Source organism: Hyla sarda, chromosome 6, assembly GCF_029499605.1.
Source record: "Hyla sarda isolate aHylSar1 chromosome 6, aHylSar1.hap1, whole genome shotgun sequence".
NCBI lineage: Eukaryota > Metazoa > Chordata > Amphibia > Anura > Hylidae > Hyla > Hyla sarda.
The window spans coordinates 292,587,481-292,596,644 of NC_079194.1; the positions used below are offsets into that span (position 1 = coordinate 292,587,481).

The 9,164-nt window shown below is 36.4% G+C and overlaps 1 protein-coding gene and 1 long non-coding RNA gene across 6 annotated transcripts in view; one reads left to right on the top strand and one right to left on the bottom strand.

Annotated features, from left to right (window-relative positions):
* The window catches only part of ALX4 (ALX homeobox 4), a 122,534-nt gene that overhangs the window by 84,921 nt on the left and 28,449 nt on the right, over positions 1 to 9,164 (bottom strand). The gene's annotated exons all lie outside the window — the stretch shown is intronic.
* Positions 1 to 9,164, top strand: part of LOC130277262 (uncharacterized) — an 87,236-nt gene that overhangs the window by 74,418 nt on the left and 3,654 nt on the right. For all 3 annotated transcript variants that reach the window (XR_008845414.1, XR_008845413.1, XR_008845415.1), the window contains exon 2: positions 4,229 to 4,417. This is a non-coding gene — a long non-coding RNA (uncharacterized LOC130277262). The remainder of the gene's footprint in view (positions 1 to 4,228; positions 4,418 to 9,164) is intronic.

Below are 9,164 nucleotides of genomic sequence, written 5' to 3' on the forward strand. Positions count from 1 at the left end.
GCGAGCGCGAGCGCCCTGCAGGGATTGTTTCCTGTATAAAGAGGCTCAGAGAGATCTGGGACTTTACACCATGGAGATAGAATGACGGGGACATAAGAGCGAGCAGCGTGCACCTCCACTGATAGATAGATAGATAGATAGATAGATAGATATGAGATAGATAGATAGATAGATAGATAGATATGAGATAGATAGATAGATATGTGATAGATAGATAGGAGATAGATAGATATGAGATAGATAGATAGATAGATAGATAGATAGATAGATAGATAGATAGATAGATATGAGATAGATAGATAGATATGTGATAGATAGATAGGAGGTAGATAGATAGATAGATAGATAGATAGATAGATAGATATGTGATAGATAGATAGGAGGTAGATAGATATGAGATAGATAGATAGATAGATAGATAGGAGATAGATAGATAGATATGAGATAGATAGATAGATATGAGATAGATAGATAGATAGATAGATAGATATGAGATAGATAGATAGATAGATATGAGATAGACAGATAGATAGATAGATAGATATGAGATAGATATGAGATAGATAGATATGAGATATATATATATGATAGATAGATATGAGATAGATGGATATGAGATAGATAGATAGATAGATATGAGATAGATAGAGATAGATATGAGATAGATAGATATGAGATATATATGATAGATGGATATGAGATAGATAGATATGAGATAGATAGATAGATATGAGATAGATAGATAGATATGAGATAGATAGATAGATATGAGATAGAAGATAGATATGAGATAGATAGATAGATAGATAGATAGATAGATAGATATGAGATAGATGGATAGATATGAGATAAATAGATGATAGATAGATAGATAGATACAATGCAAATTAAAACGGCACAACCAAAATCCAGAGTAAAAAAGAGATTCGGGGTGCCCGCCTATCTGGAACCTGGGTCCTCCGGTTCCTTAATCCAGATAAAGCAAATATGATGCAGCACTCCACAAGTAGCAAAGAAGGTGGTTTTTATTCCATCATGTGCATAGACAACGTTTCACCAGTCTCACACTGGCTTTTTCAAGTGAATAATAGTGATACAGGTGGGTATTTATAGACCGCCCACTGGGTCATGTGACATAGGAAAATATATGATTTACATACATAAACAAAGGCGATCCTGATACATTGTGCAATCAATAATGTATTACATTACAATAATGTATACATTATTGATTGCACAATGTATCAGGATCACCTTTGTTTATGTATGTAAATCATATATTTTCCTATGTCACATGATCCAGTGGGCGGTCTATAAATACCCACCTGTATCACTATTATTCACTTGAAAAAGCCAGTGTGAGACTGGTGAAACGTTGTCTATGCACATGATGGAATAAAAACCACCTTCTTTGCTACTTGTGGAGTGCTGCATCGTATTTGCTTTATCTAGATAGATAGATAGATAGATAGATAGATAGATAGATAGATAGATATGAGATATATAGATAGATATGAGATACATAGATAGATATGAGATAGATAGATAGATATAAGATAGATAGATATGAGATAGATAGATAGATATAAGATAGATAGATATGAGATGGATAGATAGATAGATTTGAGATAAATATGAGATAGATAGATAGATAGATAGATATGAGATAGATAGATATGAGATAGATAGATAGATATGAGATAGATATATAGATATGAGATAGATAGATAGATAGATAGATAGATACAGTGGGGATCAAAAGTTTGGGCACCCCAGGTAAAAATTTGTATTAATGTGCACAAAGAAGCCAAGGAAAGATGGAAAAAATTCCAAAATGCATCAAATTACAGATTAGACATTCTTATAATATGTCAACAAAAGTTAGATTTTATTTCCATCATTTACACTTTCAAAATAACAGAAAACAAAAAAATGGCGTCTGCAAAAGTTTGGGCCCCTGCAGAGTTAATATCTTGTACTGCCCCCTTTGGCAAGTATCACAGCTTGTTAACGCTTTTTGTAGCCAGCCAAGAGTCTTTCCATTCTTGTTTGAGGTATCTTGGCCCATTCTTCCTTACAAAAGTCTTCCAGTTCTTTGAGATTTCTGGGCTGTCTGTCACGCACTGCTCTTTTAAGGTCTATCCATAGATTTTCAATTATGGTGAGGTCAGGAGATTGTGAAGGCCATTAGTGTTGAGCGGCATAGGCCATATTCGAATTCGCGATATTTTGCGAATATATGGACGAATAGTCGTCATATGTTCGCTAAATTTGCATATTCGTAATATTCGCGTTTTTATTTTCGCATATGCGAAAATTTGCATATAAAAAAAATTTGCACATGCGAAAATTTGCACGCCAGTCTCACACAGTAGTATTAGAGCCTTCTTTACACCACAAGCTGGAAGCAGAGAGCGATGATCACTGTGATGTGTACTGTGAAAAAAAAAAGAATATTCGTAATTGCGAATATATAGTGCTATATTCACGAATTCTCGAATATGCGATATTCGCGAGTAAAATTTGCATTGCGAATATTCGCGAGCAACACTAAAGGCCATTGCAAAAACTTCAGTTTACGCCTCTTGATGTAATCCCCCGTGGATTTCGAGGTGTGTTTAGGATCATTATCCATTTGTAGAAGCCATCCTCTCTTTAACTTCAGCTTTTTCACAGATGGCATCAAGTTAGCATCCAAAATTTGCTGGAATTTTATTGAATCCATTTTTCCTTCTACTCCTGAGATGTTCCCTGTGCCACTGGCTGCAATACAACCCCAAAGCATGATTGATCCACCCCCATGCTTAACAGTTGGACAGAGTTTCTTTTCATTAAATTCTGTTCCCCTTCTTCTCCAAACATACCTTTGCTCATTCCGGCCAAAAAGTTAAATTTTAACGTCATTGGTCCACAGAACTTTTTTCCAAAATGCATCAGGCTTGTCTATATGTTCATTTGCAAAGTTCAAATGCTGATTTTTGTGGTGAGGACGTAGAAGAGGTTTTCTTCTGATGACTCTTCCATGAAGACCATATTTGTACAAGTATCTCTTTATAGTTGAATAGTGTACCACAACTCCAGTGTCTGCCAGATCTTTCTGGAGGGATTGTGCAGTCAAACGTGGGTTTTGAATTGTTTTTCTCACAATCCTGCGAGCTGTTCTGTCTGATATTTTTCTTGGTCTTCCAGATCTTGCTTTAACTTCCACTGTTCCCGATGACTGCCATTTCTTAATTACATTCCGAACAAAGGAAATTGACATCTGAAAACGTTTTGCTATCTTCTTATAGCCTTCTCCAGCTTTGTGAGCGTCAACTATTTTCAGTTTCAGATTTCTAGACAACTGCTTAGAAGAACCCATGGTGCTGATTGTTGGGGCAAGGTCAAATGAGTCTGGGCATTTAAAACCTTTGAGATTGACATCACCTGGTCTTCCCAGATGATGGTTGAGAACAATCCGTGACACTGGCAGGTCTCAGCTTTGCAAAGGGGGCGGTACAAGATATTAACCCTGCGGGGTGCCCAAACTTTTGCAGACGCCATTTTTGGTTTTCTGTTATTTTGAAAGTGTAAATGATGGAAATAAAATCTAACTTTTGTTGACATATTATAAGAATGTCTAATCTGTAAGTTGATGCCTTTTGGAGATTTTTCCAATAGATATGAGATAGATAGATAGATAATAGATAGATGTGAGATAGATAATAGATAGATGTGAGATAGATAGATGGTTTTATATATTTTTTTATTATAATTTCATTAAGAATAATCTTTCTCCTATTAATATAGCATTTTGATTATTTTAATTCTACATTTACATTTTTCATTAAAATGTATCTTATTATTCTTATACTTTTGTTTTACTATTATTTTCAGTATTCATTTAATACTTTATTCATACATAACTTTTAACGTGATCGTGCTTATTTTCTATATTCATTTTACAATTAAATATTATTATCTTTTTTATTATATTTAATTTTATAAATATTTTACTATTTGTGTGATTATTGTTTTTATTACTTTATATATATTTTTTATAGCTATTATTTAATTACTTTTAAATGATATTTTGTCATTTCTATGATTTTTTTTTCTCACTAGAAGAATTATTATTATGCTGGATGCTGAAATATTATATCAAGTTTTGACTTATTATACAAACAGGAATTTCCTGTTATTAAAATGTAAGAAAATGTTATTTTTTTTTTATTTTCTTTCTGAACAGGAAAGAACAGCCGGATCCATTTTTTTTTTTCGCCTTAAAGGTCCTAAAAACACGAGGCCGTCACAGGGATCAGGAAGAGCGGGGAGACCATTGCGTTACAGAAACTCTATAACCAAACCAGATCGCCCCATAATAAAAACAGATTGCGGGTAACCGGATTTCATCAGGCTTCCCGCCAAACCAGAAGGGGTAAGAAAAACGTCAGCAGACGCTGGTTCTAGTAAGAGGATATATAGGGGTCAAGTCCTGGGGAGAAAAAATTGTAGGAACTTATCCATGATTTCCACTCAAGGGCTGGTCCTGCTAATGGGAACGATGTTCCTGCGGTGGAAAAAGTGCAGGAACTCAGTTCCCACATGTTCCTGCAGGACTTGAGCCCTGTATATATATATATATATATATATATATATATATATATATGTGCATAGAGGGCGCATTTTAGGCATTTTATGGGCAATGGTTGGCACAGCTGACACAAGGGTGGATGCCAGTCACTGAATTTCCCTTCTCAGGCCTCCATTACAAACACTTTTTGTGCCATTTTTTTTAGATAAAAAAATAAATAAAAAAATAAAAATAATAAAGTCTCTTAATCGCCAGCATCTTATGGGGCTAGGTGCATTGTTTTAAGAGGTGTCTTACCAGATCGTGTGATCCATAGATTATGGCAGTGTTTCCCAACCAGGGTGCCTCCAGCTGTTGCAAAACTACAACTCCCAGCATGCCTGGACAGCCTTCGGCTGTCCAGGCATGCTGGGAGTTGTAGTTTTTCAACAGCTGGGGGCACCCTGGTTGGGAAACACTAGAATATGGAATTCAATAATTTCTCAGATTTGCAGTGTGAAAAATGGATCCTTACAGCATTACAGGGTGCAACGTTTCTGCGGTCTCACATCGCCATTTTTAATTTTCTATCTATCTATTTAATCTCTATCTACCTCATATCAATCTATATCATATCTATCTATCTATCTCATATCTATCTATCTATCTATCTATCTATCTATATCATATCTATCTCATATCTATCTATCTATCTCATATCTATCTATCTCATATCTATCTATCTCATATCTATCTATCTCATATCTATCTATCTATCTATCTCATATCTATCTATCTCATATCTATCTATCTCTCTCCTATCTATCTATCTATCTATCTCATATCTATCTATCTATCTCATATCTATCTATCTATCTCATATCTATCTATCTATCTCATATCTATCTATCTATCTATCTCATATCTATCTATCTCATATCTATCTATCTCTCTCCTATCTATCTATCTATCTCATATCTATCTATCTCATATCTATCTATCTACCTATCGCATATCTACCTATCGCATATCTACCTATCGCATATCTACCTATCGCATATCTACCTATCGCATATCTACCTATCGCATATCTACCTATCGCATATCTACCTATCGCATATCTACCTATCTCATATCTATCTATCTATCTATCTATCTCATATCTATCTATCTCTTTTATATCTATCTATATATCTATTTCATATCAATATATCTTTCTATCTATCTCATATCTATCTATCTCATATCTATGTATCTATCTATCTATCTATCTCATATCTATCTATCTATCTATCTCTCATATCAATATATCTATCTATCTATCTATCTATCTCATATCTATCTGTCTATCTATCTCATATCTAAGTATCTATCTCATATCTATCTGTCTATCTATCTCATATCTATCTATCTATCTCATTTATATCTATCTATATATCTATTTCATATCAATATATCTTTCTATCTATCTCATATCTATCTATCTCATATCTATCTATCTCATATCTATCTATCTCATATCTATCTATCTCATATCTATCTATCTCATATCTATCTATCTCATATCTATCTATCTCATATCTATCTATCTATCTATCTCATATCTATCTATCTCATATCTATCTATCTATCTCATATCTATCTATATATCTATCTATCTCATATCTATGTATCTATCTATCTATCTCATATCAATATATCTATCTATCTATCTATCTATCTATCTCATATCTATCATCTGTCTCTCTATCCTTCTACACCACAAGGATCTGTGTCCTTTATATGAAGCAGAGTCTTTTGCAGCTGCTCTCTGTTCCAGCTAGTACAAGGGGGTCTCCTTCGGGCCCCCTCCTATATTAGATCCATATGTCCTAATAGGAAATATGAAAGGGTTTGTCTAAATCAGATAACCCCTTTAAGGCCCAGGGCTGAGGCTGATTGCCAGGTCTCCAGAAGGCGGAGAGACGACCATCCCGACCTGTCTGTAGCGCTCGATCTACATTCATCGCCCACCATCCTTTTATACGTCCATTATTTATTAATATAATTAAAGAATCAGAAGGAAAGATGAAATACCACACACAACCTGAGGACCGGTGTGGCGCTGTTTGGAGAACTCCCTTCAGTCAGGGTGTATCCTGGCAATAATATATATATGAATGAGGATGTAGCAGATCTAAATGTGCGTCCTTTAGTTCTGGACAAGGTTTATGTAGCCATCATAGGTGAGTAAAAAAGAAATCCCGGCACTCACCGTAGGAGATTCAAGACTAAATCGTGAGTGCCGGGATTTCTTTTTTACTTACGTATGATGGCGATTCGTTCTCGGGCACCGCAATGGGATCTCTGTCGGCCCCCTCCTATGTCCTAATAGTAAACGTCGGCTCTTCACCCTCAGGCACTAGTGATGAGCGGCAGGGGCCATATTCCAATTTGCAATATTTTGTGAAAATATGGACGAATATTCGTCCCATGTTCACGAAATTCACACGAAATGTGCAGCAGATGAGAGAAGTATTATAATGTTGTGCAGCAGCTGAGGTGTGTGTTATAATGTGCAGCAGCTGAGATAAGTATTATAATGTTGTGCAGCAGCTGAGATAAGTATTATAATGTTGTGCAGCAGCTGAGATAAGTATTATAATGTTGGGAGGCAGCTGGTGTGTATTATGTTGTGCAGAAGTTAAGGTGTGTGTTATAATGTTCTGCAGCAGTTGAGGTGTGTGTTATAATGTTCTGCAGCAGCTGAGGTGTGTGTTATAATGTTCTGCAGCAGTTGAGGTGTGTATTATAATGTTCTGCAGCAGCTGAGGTGTGTGTTATAATGTTCTGCAGCAGTTGAGGTGTGTGTTATAATGTTCTGCAGCAGCTGAGGTGTGTATTATAATGTTCTGCAGCAGCTGAGGTGTGTGTTATAATGTTCTGCAGCAGTTGAGGTGTGTGTTATAATGTCCTGCAGCAGTTGATGTGTGTTATAATGTTCTGCAGCAGTTGAGGTGTGTGTTATAATGTTCTGCAGCAATTGAGGTGTGTGTTATAATGTTGTGCAGCAGTTGAGGTGTGTGTTATAATGTTCTGCAGCAGTTTAGGTGTGTGTTATAATGTTCTGCAGCAGCTGAGGTGTGTGTTATAATGTTCTGCAGCAGTTGAGGTGTGTGTTATATTGTTCTGCAGCAGCTGAGGTGTGTGTTATAATGTTCTGCAGCAGTTGAGGTGTGTATTATAATGTTCTGCAGCAGTTGATGTGTGTGTTATAATGTTCTGCAGCAGCTGAGGTGTGTGTTCTAATGTTCTGCAGCAGTTGAGGTGTGTGTTATAATGTTCTACAGCAGCTGAGGTGTGTGTTATAATGTTCTGCAGCAGCTGAGGTGTGTGTTATAATGTTCTACAGCAGCTGAGGTGTGTGTTATAATGTTCTGCAGCAGTTGAGATGTATGTTATAATGTTCTGCAGCAGTTGATGTGTGTATTATAATGTTCTGCAGCAGTTGAGGTGTGTGTTATAATGTTCTGCAGCAGTTGAGGTGTGTGTTATAATGTTCTGCAGCAGCTGAGGTGTGTGTTCTAATGTTCTGCAGCAGCTGAGGTGTGTGTTATAATGTTCTGCAGCAGTTGATGTGTGTATTATAATGTTCAGCAGCAGTTGATGTGTGTATTATAATGTTCTGCGGCAGTTGAGGTGTGTGTTATAATGTTCTGCAGCAGTTGAGATGTATGTTATAATGTTCTGCAGCAGCTGAGGTGTGTGTTATAATGTTCTGCAGCAGTTGAGATGTATGTTATAATGTTCTGCAGCAGCTGAGGTGTGTGTTATAATGTTCTGCAGCAGTTGAGGTGTGTGTTATAATGTTCTGCAGCAGTTGAGGTGTGTGTTATAATGTCCTGCAGCAGTTGAGGTGTGTGTTATACTGTTCTGCAGCAGTTGAGGTGTGTGTTATAATGTTCTGCAGCAGTTGAGGTGTGTGTTATAATGTTCTGCAGCAGTTGAGGTGTGTGTTATAATGTTCTGCAGCAGTTGAGGTGTGTGTTATAATGTTCTGCAGCAGTTGAGGTGTGTGTTATAATGTTCTGCAGCAGCTGAGGTGTGTGTTATAATGTTCTGCAGCAGTTGAGGTGTGTGTTATAATGTTCTGCAGCAGTTGATGTGTGTGTTATAATGTTCTGCAGCAGCTGAGGTGTGTGTTCTAATGTTCTGCAGCAGTTGAGGTGTGTGTTATAATGTTCTACAGCAGCTGAGGTGTGTGTTATAATGTTCTGCAGCAGCTGAGGTGTGTGTTATAATGTTCTACAGCAGCTGAGGTGTGTGTTATAATGTTCTGCAGCAGTTGAGATGTATGTTATAATGTTCTGCAGCAGTTGATGTGTGTATTATAATGTTCTGCAGCAGTTGAGGTGTGTGTTATAATGTTCTGCAGCAGTTGAGGTGTGTGTTATAATGTTCTGCAGCAGCTGAGGTGTGTGTTCTAATGTTCTGCAGCAGCTGAGGTGTGTGTTATAATGTTCTGCAGCAGTTGATGTGTGTATTATAATGTTCAGCAGCAGTTGATGTGTGTATTATAATGTTCTGCGGCAGTTGAGGTGTGTGTTATAATGTTCTGCAGCAGTTGAGATGT